Source organism: Chaetura pelagica, unplaced genomic scaffold (assembly GCF_000747805.2).
Source record: "Chaetura pelagica isolate M959 unplaced genomic scaffold, ChaPel_1.0 scaffold139, whole genome shotgun sequence".
Lineage (NCBI taxonomy): Eukaryota > Metazoa > Chordata > Aves > Apodiformes > Apodidae > Chaetura > Chaetura pelagica.
The window spans coordinates 4,650,937-4,665,878 of NW_009970717.1; the positions used below are offsets into that span (position 1 = coordinate 4,650,937).

Below are 14,942 nucleotides of genomic sequence, written 5' to 3' on the forward strand. Positions count from 1 at the left end.
CATATTTACTATAACCCAGGTAGATGCATTCTTACGTATACTGAGCTCTACTATCACTGGATTTATGGTTGTCAGTTCTGGGAGAGGAGAGTGCGATTTGAAGTGGCTGGTTATACGTTATTTTTTTTTTAGCTGTCTTCACAATTAATCTGATTGTTACATAAACTTGTAATATATTCCATTAATGAAGAAGACCAGCTTAGCTTATGGTAAATAAAGTACTAAGTGTTTATAGTGCATTTCATATTTTACATGATTCCCTTTATAATTTTGCTTATCTTTTCATTCTAATTCCCTGAAGGATGTATAAAAGAACCCCTAAAGAGAGTAATTACTGCTCTATTCCTTAACCAAGGCTCCTTTTGCAAAAAGAAATCTGAGCTGCTTTTTAAAGAAGGCAATTTTAAATAAAAATGCAAATAAGCTGCTTTGTAACCACATTAATTACCCACCTAGCCTCTTATTACCGTGTTTGTATTGTTTGCGAACACTATTTACAGTCGTGTGGAAATTACCATTCCTGGGTTGGAGGAAGGCTGTTGGTGGTGGGTTGTGCTTTGGAACCAATTAGAGTGAACCTTGTCTCCAGTGGGGCTCTTGGGAGAAGGCATAGCCTTGCAATGTCAAATAACAGCATTAACTCAGACTACACAGGCACCATGTTGTAATTGTATTATTGGTCCTCTTTTGCTTCTGCAATGAGTTTCATTTTCTGCGTTTTAAAACTAACAGGCAACATTGTGTCTCACTAATGATTTAATATGTACTGTGATAATTTTTTATGGAAGTCATGGCAAAATCCGGTGGGTCATTTTTGTCCCCACATTAGTTCTTTGCTTTAATTTTATAAAAAGTAAATGAAAAACTAATACTTACATTCAAGTTCTCCTAGTTTCCCATGTAATTGTATTTCACAGTAACCCCCCAGCTTTATTAGTTTATTTCATTATCAGAAGTGAACAGGATGGAGTATCTGCTAATAGTAGTCATAATTGGTATGTTAGCTAGAAAGAATTACATCGTTGTAGGTCTTCCAACACTTTGAAGAAACTGAATGCTTCATAGTAAAAAATAGTCCTGTTTAAGTGGAATGCACACTTGTTGCTGATCTAGTATGTTTTGTGTTCTTTTCTTGGTTTTCTGTGTCACCTTTTATTTTGAAATTGACCTTTACTCTAAAAATTCCTCAGAAAACTAAACCAAAGAGATGTCTCAGCATTCATGCTTTTGGAGTTACAAATGTTTTCAGAGCCCAAAAAATTTAGTTTAGACACTGGTTCTTTAAGATTTGTTTTCAAGGCCTTTTAACTAGTCTGCCAATATGTTGAATGAGTCTTTTGAAGTAGAAGAACTTTTCTCACTTGAGCATAGTATGGGGAGGAAAAAATTTAGAGATAATTTTTTCTTACTACTTCTGAAATTGTACTGCATGTATCTGCAGTACTGTGACAGTGTGATCATGTTTAAAGAATACTTGCTGATAAAGACAAAAATGTTAAGGTCTGAATCAGTTCTGTTGTAATGTTGAATATAGCAGAATAGGAAAATAGTAACTCCAGCACCAGTGTAGTAATGACTCTGCATAGTTGTTACACATTAAAAAAAAACAAACAAAAACCCCAATAAATTAATTGCTGGATCACTAATAATTCTTTACAGTGTCAAGGGACTGATGTGAGGGCATCAAAAGAAGCACTGATTTAGTTCATGATTCACAATAGCTTATGAAATTGTAGGTAATTATTTGGCTTATGACTACAGAGCTGTGCAAATGACAAAATAACCATAAATGGAGTTCAGCAGAAATGCAAAAGATGTATAGCAAGTAGACTTGCTAAGTAGAGTGCTCAGAAGGTGCTATTACTTGGTCTGCTTGTCAATTATATTTCTAAGTGTTTTATAACTATGAAGCCAAAGCATTGTGGTTTTTTGCTTATTTACTGTCCTTTCTAATTTCTCATCCTTTAGTTCCCTTTTATCCTGGCAACTTTCTTTAGAGAGGCTGAGTTGGAGACAGAAGAGTGCTGGACTTTGCTTGATCTCCTGGACTTCTTTTTTAATAGCCTGCTACTTTATCTTTTATCTCACATTTTTATATTTAGTGCTAGCTGTGAGAAATAACACTGCCTTTTTTTGAAAAAAATCTCCCTTTTAGCAGTGCATGCAGGGAACTATTATCATGTGTCCAGGGAGAAAGTGGTCCAAGTGGGGTACAAAATGTTCATGATTCTTTAGGTAATTTTACAAACTAATAATCAAAACCCTTGGGCTGTCCCAGACGTACTTATTGTACAAATAAGATGATATGTTATATGCTTATTTAACTCATTTTAGAGATTAGGGTAAAAAGATAATGATACTGTTGTGATGATATTAAATTAAGCATCATATATATTAGGAAGATGTAAATCTAAGGTATATCTATGTGCTTCTATTGAAAAAGATATGTTTATATTGCTTACTAAAAGGTCTGTTTCCAAAGCCCACTGGAAATACTATTTTTTGGTTGTCTTGAAGACTTTCTGGATCAAACCCTAAATATCTTTGTGCAAGAAGATTATTTTTAAGTGGCAGAACTTTAGCTATATGTCTGCAGCCATTTGTCCACCCCTAATTCACAAACATTGAGATATCTGCCAATATCTGCATAATTTGTGTTATTTAATGTCATATATGGAAAGGGGATTGCGCTTTTCCCTGCTTGTTTCTTTATTTAATTCTGGAACTGTGTTACTGAGAGTTATTAGAGCTGTGTTGCAGGTGTACACACAAGATATAACTACCCTTTCATTATGAAGCGAGGTAATTGAAAAATACTTATTTTGCTGCTTTCTGTTTTATGTCTTGGAAGGAAGCACTTCATGTGTGTACTTTCTGAATTGTGCTAGAGGGGAAAGCTTGTATTACTTCTGAATGTGATTTGTCCTGTTAAAAATTCATTTTGATTTTAACTTGTGATCTACCATGTGAGAGCTCTCAGCCAGAGTGAATTAGCTGTAGTGCTACCCCTACAGTGGGCGTCTAAACACTTTCTTTGTGTTTTCTAAACAGCAACTCCTGTTCCTTTAATAGTACTCTGTTGAGAAGTGGATGGTCATAGTGAAAAATTACATTAAAAATACAATCAAAATATTCCAATTTTCGCAATAGACCACTATTAATTTTGTCCCAATAAAGATGCTCAATGTACAGTTTTGCAGAAGCAGCTTGTTTACCCAGTGTTCAACAATAAGCAGTAGTGATAAACTTGTTCTTTACCGTATTTCATTTGAGGTCACTTAAATAGAGAATTCAGCAATAAACTTTGCATATCAAATAGAAGTATTAGAATGTAACAAAGGAAATGTTTGAGGTATGTTTTTTGTCCATCTGTTTTTGATGGAGACATGTAGAACAAGCCTTGAACCACCTAAATAAATCTTGAATAACTGATGCTAGCTTCTGAAGAATAGAAGAAAAATTAGCATAAAATGTTGCTACTTTTTTCTTAAGTGTTCTTAAGTTACTTAAGTTCTTCTTAAGTGTACTTAAGTTAGGGTAGTGGCTGGACTCAATGATCCTGAAGGTCTTTTCCAATCAGAGTGATACAGTGATACTGTGTTGCTGTTTTAATTTTGAGTAAAAAAAAAATCCAGATGTCTTTACCTTGGACTTGTACTTTGCAGGTGACTGTTCCAGGTTCTCTAAATCCTTAGTGTTATACAGATGGCCAGCTATGTAATTTGTAAGGCAGTTCTGGTCTTTTGGTATTCCCTAATTCTTACAAGAGATGCAGTGTGATCTGGCTGTAGTTTAGTTCTAGCTGAAACAGGTTTAGGTCTCTTAGGCCTTGAGTATTTGTTGCTTGTGATGAGAGAGCTTTTTGTACTTAAGTATCCTAAACACATGATGTTAGGCAATTTTGAAGGAGATCTTAGATGAGTTTTACATTACAGAATCTTGACAACATGGTTGGCTGGTGAGGCATATCTGATCCAGTTTAGTTGTACTGATAGATGCCCTTTATTGAAGACGCAGTTAAATTGCTAAAAATATCTTATGGTTAATAGACCCTATTTTGCCAAGGTGGAATGGAAATAAATGCATCTTGCTGATGCAAGCTTTATGCATACCTGAAATTCTATAGCAGCAAAGAAAACTGCAGCAGGTACAGATTTGGTCTCAGCAAATAAGGAAATGTTATCGATGTTTGGTTTTAAAAGAAAACATAAAAATGACTTTGTTTCCTTGTTTTCTGTAGAGTCATCTCTATTCTGATTTCCCTGGGAACCAAGGCATGCTCAGTCACTGTATCTCCTCTTCCTGGTCTGATAACTTTTGGTCCCATAGAGTGTTTAGAAGCAAATTTTTGAAAAGGATAAGATCCTTGGGATAATTAGGTTCCGTTAAGCATTGAGCTTTATGAAAGTGTAAGTGAAGTTACTGGGCAGAACTGAAGAGACTTCAGGCCCCTAGACATCAGAGAACCCTTGAGAATAGGTGGGAAAGAAAGTATAGGATCCAGTTCAGTGAAAAATGTCAGTCTGGACATCTGTTCTGCCATGGCATGTTGGGTGTTAAGAGTTGTCACAGAAATGCTCATATGCTGTGTGGCAGAATGACCTGTGTACTACCTGCAACCTTAAAATAGGGCATTATGACAATTTAAGTGGTGGTGACTCTGAGGGTGACGTTTATGCCTTGTGTGATCAGACGGTGACTCTGTTTGAGGGTGACGTTTATGCCTTGTGTGATCAGAGTTTTATGAAGATTATACCATCTTGTAATTTTTAGGAGTTGGTCATTAATGTAGTCATGTTTAACATGTTATGGTTACAAACAAAGACGTGAATGCATGTACTCATTTCTAATTCATTTGTGTAATTATGTTTTATAATCTAGGTGTTTGCGAAGCAGAACATGGTACAGCCCATTTACTGTCTGCTGTAGCTAATAAAAAATAATAGAATGAAATAAATCTTGAAACTAACTTTAATTGTAAGTATAGATTAGTTGTATATTATATCTTTGTTATGTTTATTTTTCTGCAATGTTGCAGGTTTGTAGAGCATACCAATTAGCACAGTTATTCAAAGTAATGAGTTAATTGCTGTAAATGCTGAATGTTATTTCTGTGATAATACAAAATACAGAACTGAGATTTAGAAAAAATGTAGGACTAGAAATAAAGGGAAAAGGGAAATGGTGACAAGTATGAGATTGGTTAATGTTACAAAGATTTTGTCAGTGATAATGTAGATGAGAGAATTAAAAATACATAAAGAAGTATAACAATTAAGAAGAATACCTCAGCATCTCAACTAATACCGTTACAAATGTAGATACAGAGGAGGTAAACCTGTATGTTTCACTATGCATTAATGTATAAATTAAGAAAAGGCAATGTGGCTGAATTAATCTGAAACAGATTACTGTTCTGACGCTGCGTGTGTTCCCTCGCTGGAGCCTCCATTGCTTTGTAACTCATCTCCCACTGATTGGTAGCCTTCCGTGTCAGCAGTGCTTCTCTGCTACCTGAGGCACTAAGTGTTGTCAAGTTTGGTTTTGTGAATATGTTTAAAGAGTAGAAAATGCCTCTAGCTTGAAGTAGGGTGTTTTCCTTTCAGAGGAACAGTAGTAAATCCTACCGTTTTGAAAGCTGTGTAGTATACCTATGAGAAATGAGCTGATTCACAGTTTCCTTGAGCATGCACACTGTAAGAGATATTAGTAACTTCCTTCAGCAGCATCCCACTTAGAGTAACTTTGAAATGCTATATTTCATTCTGTCCTGGTTGAATTAACCTTACATTTTCCTGTGAAATGGCATGACTACCTAGAGAAAATTTAAAGCGTACTATGTACATTTGCACTTCAGGGGAAGAAAAAAAAGGTATCCAGGGTAGTATTTAGGCATTAAATATTTACTTTTCAATCCAGAATTGGTTGTCTCCCATTCTAGTGCGGATTTGGTAATGGAAACTGGTGCCATGCACTTCTCTGCTTAGCTTTTTTAATAATGAGAGGAATATTAAAACTTCCAGTCAGTTCTGATGACAGTGGATTTTTACATGCCAAAGGCTTTGCTTTATAGAGAGGCAGCATAAAACTGTTATTTTGCTTCCCTAAGTAAAGGAAAAGCTCTTCCACTTCTTTGAGGAGTTTCTGGAGTCCTCTCTCCTGCACCAGCAATTCACAGCTCTGTAAAGCTGAGAAAAGTAATGCACAAACCTGAAAGCCCAGACATTCAGGTTTATCTGTTTGGTCCTGTTATGACAGAAATCATTACAAGTTTGATAGATGTATTTATAAAGACTTGCTTCAATATTTAAAGTACATCTATTCCAGTGTTCCTCATTTCAAGCTTGGCTGTGGATCAAGATGAAAGAAAAATTAAATTGTATATTGAAGAGCTGTTAATTGAACTGCACTGCATTTAGCAAGGGAGCATCAGCTTCAGGCAGTCAATACTACAGAGGATTTTTAATGTACTGTATCACAAGATTGTCAGTTTGTGTTGGAGAATGCAAACAGACTGCTTCGGCTGGCGATAAAGCCCTGGAAACTTTTAAGTTGTTGAGGGGAGAAAATGTTATTTTGCTTTGATATATGGTGACAAAGCTGTTGATAGAACCAGGAGCAACATTTTTTTTTTTTTTAGCTGAATATTATTTGAATGTTTTTATTGATAAATGCTGATTGCCAAGTATTCTTTAAATGGGTAGAGATTGTGTACTGATTTTTTTAATGGGAGCGGAACAAGTCCCACAGAATTCTTGAACTTGTACAAACATTACTTTGCAATTTGACCAGCTCCGAAAGTCTCATTTAAAAATATTAGTTCTCTGCAGATATAATTCTAAAAAATAGCATGTCAAAAAGCTTTAGAAAAGCTTTAGAAAAATGTTATCTCCCTTTCCTAAGGCAGTGTTAATTTCTTTTGTAGTTAATCTTTTGCACTGAAATTTAGTACATTTATAGTTAAAGATTCTTTTAACAGCTAAATTATTTTTGCACGTCTTCTGGGATAACGTGGTCTGTTTGGTGTTCAGTATGAAATACTTTTCATTTTCTTCACTGATAAAAATGAAATAACTAGAGGCATTTATAGAACCAGAACAGATTTAGGGCTATGGTGTTAGATTAAAGATGAGCTATTCTGAGACATAGCTTGTTAGAGCTGTCATACTTTGGGATAAGATTCTTTTAACTTTTGGTAGCCTTTAAAATGCTTAAGATCCACTTTCAGAAAAAGCAGTGAATCTGAAACTTGTCAGTGGTTTTTAGATGTCAGTCTTTGGACTTTTTCATAAGGGTGGTAGGTGTCAAGTAAGTGGTAAACTTACAAATGGCATATGTTGCTGGTGCATTGTTTTCTCTTGGAGCAAAAAGGACTGTCTTGGAGGTTGGGTTTAGTCTGGTCCATCTTAGTACTTCTGTGGCTTCAGAGGAGACTGGGAGCAGCTTTCTTTTTCCAACACTCAAATACTATGTACTTAAAGAGGGTTTAATTCCAGTTATATGCAGGAAGACAGTCTTCATTAGTGTGAAAATTCGGATGGCCAAAAAAGATTTAATTTCTTGTGATAATTAAGTCTCACCAAAGTGGTGAAAGTCTTGTGGCTCCAAAAACAAAACAGAATAGCAGAATCCATGATGTGTAAATGCCTGACTTTCCTTCATTACTCTGGGGTTCTAGAAGCAAACTTTCTGCAGACATGACACCTGTTTAGGAAGGTGAAAGGTATTTAAACATATTTCATCCTGTGTCTGCTCACCCTGGTAGACTGTCAGTATGGATGTTACTTTATATGCTCTAAACTTTGTTACATTAATAGAATTGTCTGAAACTGATAAATGCATTAATTCAGAAGTCAGCTTGAAATCACACAGAAATAAACTAAAATTCTTCTGATTTTTATGTAGATAAATTTTGTATCTTGTGTGTAGTGTAAAGTTGCCTGATATGAGGGCCTTGTTCTGAGAACCATTTTAACATGAGTAAATCCATTAATGTAGTTGAAAATTAACTTAGGTGACAAAAAAAATATGCAACTGAGGTGACCTCCAACGTCAGGGCTCCATAATGTGATCAGTTTTGTTGTTGGAAGAACAGAAACTTTCTGTTGACCTTTCTGTGAAGAAAAGTTAATTTGGGTGCCTTCCCTGTGACTCTGAGGTAGTTAAAGTTGAAACGTTAATAGGCATTAAGAAGATGTGCATTTAGACTACTAGTTAATTTGTGCAAACTCCCAATCTCCTGGCTATCTAATGAAAAAATTGTATGTTACATATTTCTTTATGCACTGTGTAGCTGCATGAGGCAATATCTTTAAAATGTAAAATAAAAGCCTACAAAATGCACAGTCTGATAACAACAACAAATCTAATCTAAAGTGACAACTGGGAGACTTTCCCAGACGTTTTTCTCTTTAATGTAACATGACTTTAAATTGATGCAGCCCCACAGTGATTGAAAAACTCTCAGAGCTTGTCTCCCATGATTACATTTCTGATCTGTACAACTTAATTTTTTAACTGGGTGAATCTCACTTTTGCGAATGAGCAGTTTGTTTTAATAGGGGAGAGTTTCATTGATGCAAAAGCAATGGAACTGTAACACTGAAAAGTAATATTCCTGATAGTGATCCTGGTCAGCATCACGGACCTGTTCTTTATCTGAATGATACAGAAGTCATGAGGTGGATAAGTACTATATTGAATGCTGGTTTATACTTATCTAGTGAATTTAGTGTTTAATTAACACAGAATTAAGAGTAGAACAACTTTAGGTAATCTTCCACTCTGTCAAAATACCTTTGTTAAAGCATTTTAAACCTGCTTAAGGTTCTTTGTCTTGAAAACTGGCAATCACAGTTAGGGATGTGGGCAAGTAATAGTGTCTGGAGCTGAAAGGAGTGGAGGAAGATGAAAGAGGTTGCAGGTGTCCTTAGTAATATGGAAAAGGAAGCTAAAAAGGCCAAAAAAATTTACTTGAAACTGGCCACAATTTTTGTTTAGAATATAGTTGGAAAATCAAATATTGGTTTATAACTAAAAAATTAAGTTGTTGAAAATTGTAATTTTTTTATAAACCTTATTTTATTCTTACTTTCTCTTAGTACACAAGTACATACATTTTCTTCTCCTTTTTAAATGTACACAGTCTGAAGAATGTTATATTTAAAGCAATACTTGACAATACTTAACTGCTTCTGGGGCTACTTTCTAGATCTGTGTGCAGAAAAAATGGTCATGAGTAAGAAGAAATGTCCTGCGGTCAGTTTTGTAATACAAATTGTAAACATCTGATATTTATTTCTCTATTGCTACTCTCAAAAGCAGAGAACTATACCCATGGGCAGAAGCAGTGATTGGTTGGTATCAGTTGGAAATAAAGCCTTTGTAGCTGTGTTTTGTATCAGTGAGTCATTACAGTGTGTTGTTCTTTTGAGATTGTGCCTGACTTATGCCAGTGTGGAACAATCAGGGCTTCAGAAGACTGTGAACTTAATGCATAAAATGGTGGACAATATGCAGGACGGGTAATAGGTACCAGAGATAATCGTTCTTAAAGGAGAAGGCAGCGAGGTGGATGTTGTAGTCCTTAGGAACATTTCATCTGCCTTGATTAAAGATAACAAAGCTCTGGAGTTTCTGGAGGAAAAAACAAAGAAACAATTGTATAGAAATGTCATTTTTTTGAATAGTACAATAGAACATAAACTAAATGAAAATAGCAATTAAATATATTTAATATCCTTTCTATAAGCTGTAGTAACAAAACATTTTAGTTGATGCTCTCATTGCTTGAACACAAAACTTTATTTTGTGATCTACATCTGAAGCTATATCTGATGGTGATGATTGTCAGTCCTGCTTTCCAGTTCTTCTAGTTTAGTTTGCATAGCCTGCTCATATGAGCATTTCAGAGTACATCTAAACTTAATTAACAGCTCAGAGTCACCATGCAGGTGGGTTTTGTCAATATGGTTAACACAAATGTATAAATATAAAAATGTATAATAAAAAAAAATATAAACACAAATTCAGAAACTTCCTGATGGGCACCCACAAAACCCCTGGAAATTGTGAACATGCAAACATATTAAAATGTATATTTGTATTTTAAACTAGTTGAGCTACTTCATCTATTTAGCTGTATAAAACCTAGGGTCTGTGAGTCTTAAATTTGTTACCAAAAAGTAAAGTTTTCTTTGTAAGAACATAGTGAAAACTTTACTGTCTGGAGATTGATTATGCTGGATCAGTACTTTTGTTTTTAAGGGAAAGTCAATATTTAATGTTCCATTGTATTTAATTTGAGAAATTAAACAGTTTAGTATTTAATTGACTTTTTTTCCTCTGACTTCTGTTTTATTTAAGCAAAACCAGCTCTCTTCATATTGCTAGTTTGTTAGAGGACCATTCTGCTATGTAAAAACCTGGGGAATGAGCAGTGTGTTTCAAATAGTTCAGCTGTGTCTTTGGAGTATGATTCAAATAATGTCCAGTTGAGTTATTCACTCACTGGATTGAGCTTTCAAAGTCCCGTATGAGGTTGGAAGGGGTTGATTTTTCTTTCAGTGGTGAGCAACACTGGAAGTACTTGCCATTTTTCTTTCATTCTCTTTCCATGCCAACTCCTGGAGAATAGAAATGGCCAGGGAATGGGAATAATGGTCATTTCTACCTTTAGTCTTATCACCAAACCCCACACACTTGCAAAGAACAGTCTTGGCAGAGCTGTTTTCTGTAGCAGGTTGGTGAAGATTCTTGTGCATAGCCTTTCTTCATCCTGTTTCTCATCCTTTATTCAGCAGACTGTGAGGTTTACATTTTGAGACCTAACCTAACCCATCTTTACCAAGGTGACTGTGGGTTTATCTATATTTGCCCTCCAGGATATTTTTAATTAGATATAAAGGAACGAATACATTACTTTAAATTATTTTGATTAAAGAATTCTTGCACTGTCATTAACAATGAGTTAAATGAGCTAAAACTTCCTTCTAGTTCCCTATCTTTTGATGAGGAAACAAAGGAGTTCTTTGCATGATTAAGATTTGTGGTATCGTGCCTGAAATGAGAAGCCATAATACATGCTTCATAATTTGTGTAGTTTTTTAACTCCTGCATGACTACTCTTCTTCTTGTGACTATTTTTACAGCTGGTTTGTCATGTTTTTCTTTGATTTCAGAGGCTGACATAATAATTTTAAATGTTTTTATTTTTCCCTTATTGCTAAGGTGACTGATTCCTGAGGCACCTTGAAGAGAGTTGGCCTTGAAAATTCCCGAGGCTCTTTAAAAACACCAGATCTGGCTGGTTTTAGACACATTATACTGAGTATGAATTTTTGATAGTGGTAATTAAACTATAGTGAGGTGTCTGACAACATCTGGAAAACTGAGGGCCAACAAACTAATCCCTTCAGTCACTTGAAGTGTGCCAGGAGTACAGAAAGTTTACAGATTTTTACTTCCTGACATGACAGAATAGCAGCAGTTTCAACAATATATACAGAGAGCAGTTAAAGAAACAAAGGTTGTTTGGTCTTGGAGAAAGATGATGCTTCCAATGAAAAAGGAATTAAATTTTGGTGTTGATAGAGCTTTTGGCTAGGTCTCAGAATATATTATTGTGGGAAACTGTTCTTTTCTTCCCCACAACAACAGCACACTTTGGGCTATTTACCTCTTCATTATTTCTTATCTTGGTCATTAGAGCTCTATGTAAAGTTCAGGCAAACGAGCTGCCCATGCCAAGTCAGGTGCCGAAAAACTATCAGATAGTCTTTAGTATCTTGAGGCTTTTAAAAAGAAAGATGTAATAATTTGCCTTGTGGATTTTGATTAATCTCAGTTTTAAACTCTGCCTTGCAACCATGAAAAATCATTAAATATTGCAAGATTCAGAGTTTTCTCAGAAAAGTTGCAGATGCATTTTTGCATCCATCATTTTGTGAATGGAAATTGATTTCTTAGAGCACTGGACTCATTTGGCATCGTTTTGAATGACTGTTTCGGAACATGTAGAGCAGAACAACTAAGGTATTATATCTTTTATATATACATGTTATATCGCAAGGGTCTTTTCCAACCTGAATAGTTCTATGATCTGGGATCAGTGGGTTGTTGACATGGGATATTTTCCTGTTGTCTTTTAACTTCACTCTCCAGCACAATAAAAGCTTGCATAATTGGCTTAAACTGCAAGGCTGAAGATGGCAGGTTTTTTGAAATATTGGGTAACACAAACTGTAACACTGATACCTTAAGAGTAGCAAAGGTGCATATTCTGCTAAATAAACTTCAGTAATTACTTTAGGGGTTTTTCCTCTGCAACATTGTAATTTTTCTAGTTTATATTCTTCACAGACTGCTGACCACAGTGACAGTTTTGCTGTTCTTGTATAAAATAACTCACACGTGTGTGCACCTGGTCTTCATTATTGTTACATTGCATATATGGTAATGGCAAATGGGAAATTTTCTTTTCTGATTTCTGCTGATGACACCTCGTTTTAGGTACAGCACTTTAAAAATACATTGTTCATTAAATGTTGATATCCATTAAGCACCACTAACAGGTAAAAGGACTGTACAAAACATTCATGCAATTTTCATAACAAGAAGGTATTTACTATAAAATGCTAAAAAACCCTAAACAAACCAAACAACCCCACTTTAATTTTATTGAACTGCCAATAATAAATCTTCCTGAGGCAAATATATTTGGAATAACAAAACTGGAGCAAACAAATTTCAAGAAAAACTTTTAAGAAACAAAACCCACCTGTATAATGTACTGGCTACAGAACAGAGACTCTGAAAAGCCTACTCTTAAAAAAAAAATAATAAAATAGCATTGAGAGTATAACTAGAGGTATGGTGATTAAAATCTATATTGGCTGAGTGAATTCACTTCCATGTTTTAGTATGCTAAGGCTAATTTGTCCCACTGTATTTTAGAGAAATCTATCTTCTTATTGATTTTGTTTTTCTATAAATGTGTGACTCTGAGAAGTTACTTCCAAACATGTTTGTGTGCCTAACAAGATAGTGGCTGGGAGGTTGGCTACAGGCAGAGAAATACGGAGAACTATTGTCTCTGAAGGGATGAATAACATCAGGATTGGTGTGTGATCTCTGTCGAATGCTATCTCTTACAGAGGTGATATGTGACTACAGCACCAGAAGCTGGTAGCTTTTGGACTGCACTTTTCAAAGAGTGTGGTAGGTTTGTTATATATTTCATGCAGAAGAAACGTGATGTGCTTGAGCTAGGATTTCTGAGTGTCACCACGAGATGTCACTATTTTGTTAGAAAAAAGTCTATCCAATGGCATGAATATCTGGGAAATAAATTATATAGCTCTAAAGGGTGAAAACGTAGGAATTTAAGGAAGAGAATAATGTCTTCAGATGGAGCATATGCTACTTAAATATGCACAATAAACTGACACGAACATCACTATTTCCAGGTTTATTAGTGTTCTGGTTTTCCACAGTAAAAGGATCGTTACAGGTTTTAACTCAGATGTCAGCAAATATTTGGGCTTTTACCATGGCAGCTGAGAGGGATAAGTCTTTCCTGTCATCTTTTTTTACAAAAATAGAAGATCCCTAAATATCTGATCCCTGAATATCTGAATGTGGAGGGTAGAGTACCAAATTACTCAAGGTCTGTCGGTCACCATCCCTACGGACATGGAGCAATAGTGACATCCTGTGGGAAAGGTTTAAAAAGGAGACAAACAAAAGCTTACTTCTGTAGTCGTAATGAATTCTGCTGGGATTTATCCATGTCATCCTTTTATTTTTTGAAACCAGTGTCTCCAAAGGACATTAATATCCATTCTGAGCTGTGATTAGAACATTGTAGCTTTCTGTGCTTTAATTTACGCTGGTTTGAGGTATGGAGTTATTGATTTACATTACAGGAGTGCTCCTGTTTTACTTTGATCAGAACTGAAAATTTAGAAATGTATTAATTTTGCAACTATATGGCTTCCTAATGTGCTAGGATACCTAACGTGTATTTTCCTCTAAAATGAAAGATAACAGGTTTTACTTTAAATGAGTTCCAAGTGATTTATTAAATTCTTTTAAACATTATTATGTAAGTCAAAAGCCATGAGAAGAAACTTCCTAATTTAAAAAAACAAAGAAACAACAAAACAGCCTACTAAATTTAATAAAAATGTCGGTGGTGAAGGACATAAAAATCTGGTTCTGATAAGAGGTAATGCTTGAGATTCCTGTATTTCAAGCTATATATAGAATTATATACTTGTCTTACAAGATTGCAACAGAAATTAAAGAAATTTAATGTTATTAGAAGGATGAGACTTTGGCTGCTGAGTAATTTAGGTGCCTCATTTCTTCCCTTAATCTTTATTAACCTTGGAATGCATGGAATGAAGACTCTCTGATAATTCAACGAAGTATTTACACCTTGTGTTGTAATTCACTGTAAGTCTCCCAACAAGAAAAATAAATCTTTCTGGGATTTTTCTGAGCACTTTCCCCTCGTTTAAAAATATAGATGGATAAAATAGTGCTATCCCCATGGGAAAGGATTATTTGCACATCTGAAGTTAGTATCTCTTGTGTGGTTATCAGCATTCTTCACTGTGCTTTCTGAAGCATTTGACCAGATGATGAGGGATGACTTGCAATGTTAACTTTGGTAGTCTTTAAACATTGAATTTTTACAAACTGGCTGTTTGAGCTACTGAAAAAAAAAAGAAGAAAAAAACAACAACTATAAGAGTTGATTTCACTTACAGCATCTAGAGTAGGCTTGGGCTACTGGCAACAAGTGTGCTGAAACAGCTGATGAACAGAAGCATAATAAATAGTTATCAGGAGGTAAACTGACACCTCTGTTGTACAAAATGGTACCTGTTCAGCATTAATAAAACAGTTAAAGTAGAGATTTTACGTGGTCTTTAATC

General features: G+C 35.0%; 1 protein-coding gene across 1 annotated transcript in view; it reads left to right on the plus strand.

Annotated features, from left to right (window-relative positions):
- Positions 1-14,942, plus strand: part of WWOX (WW domain containing oxidoreductase) — a 476,245-nt gene that overhangs the window by 27,130 nt on the left and 434,173 nt on the right. The gene's annotated exons all lie outside the window — the stretch shown is intronic.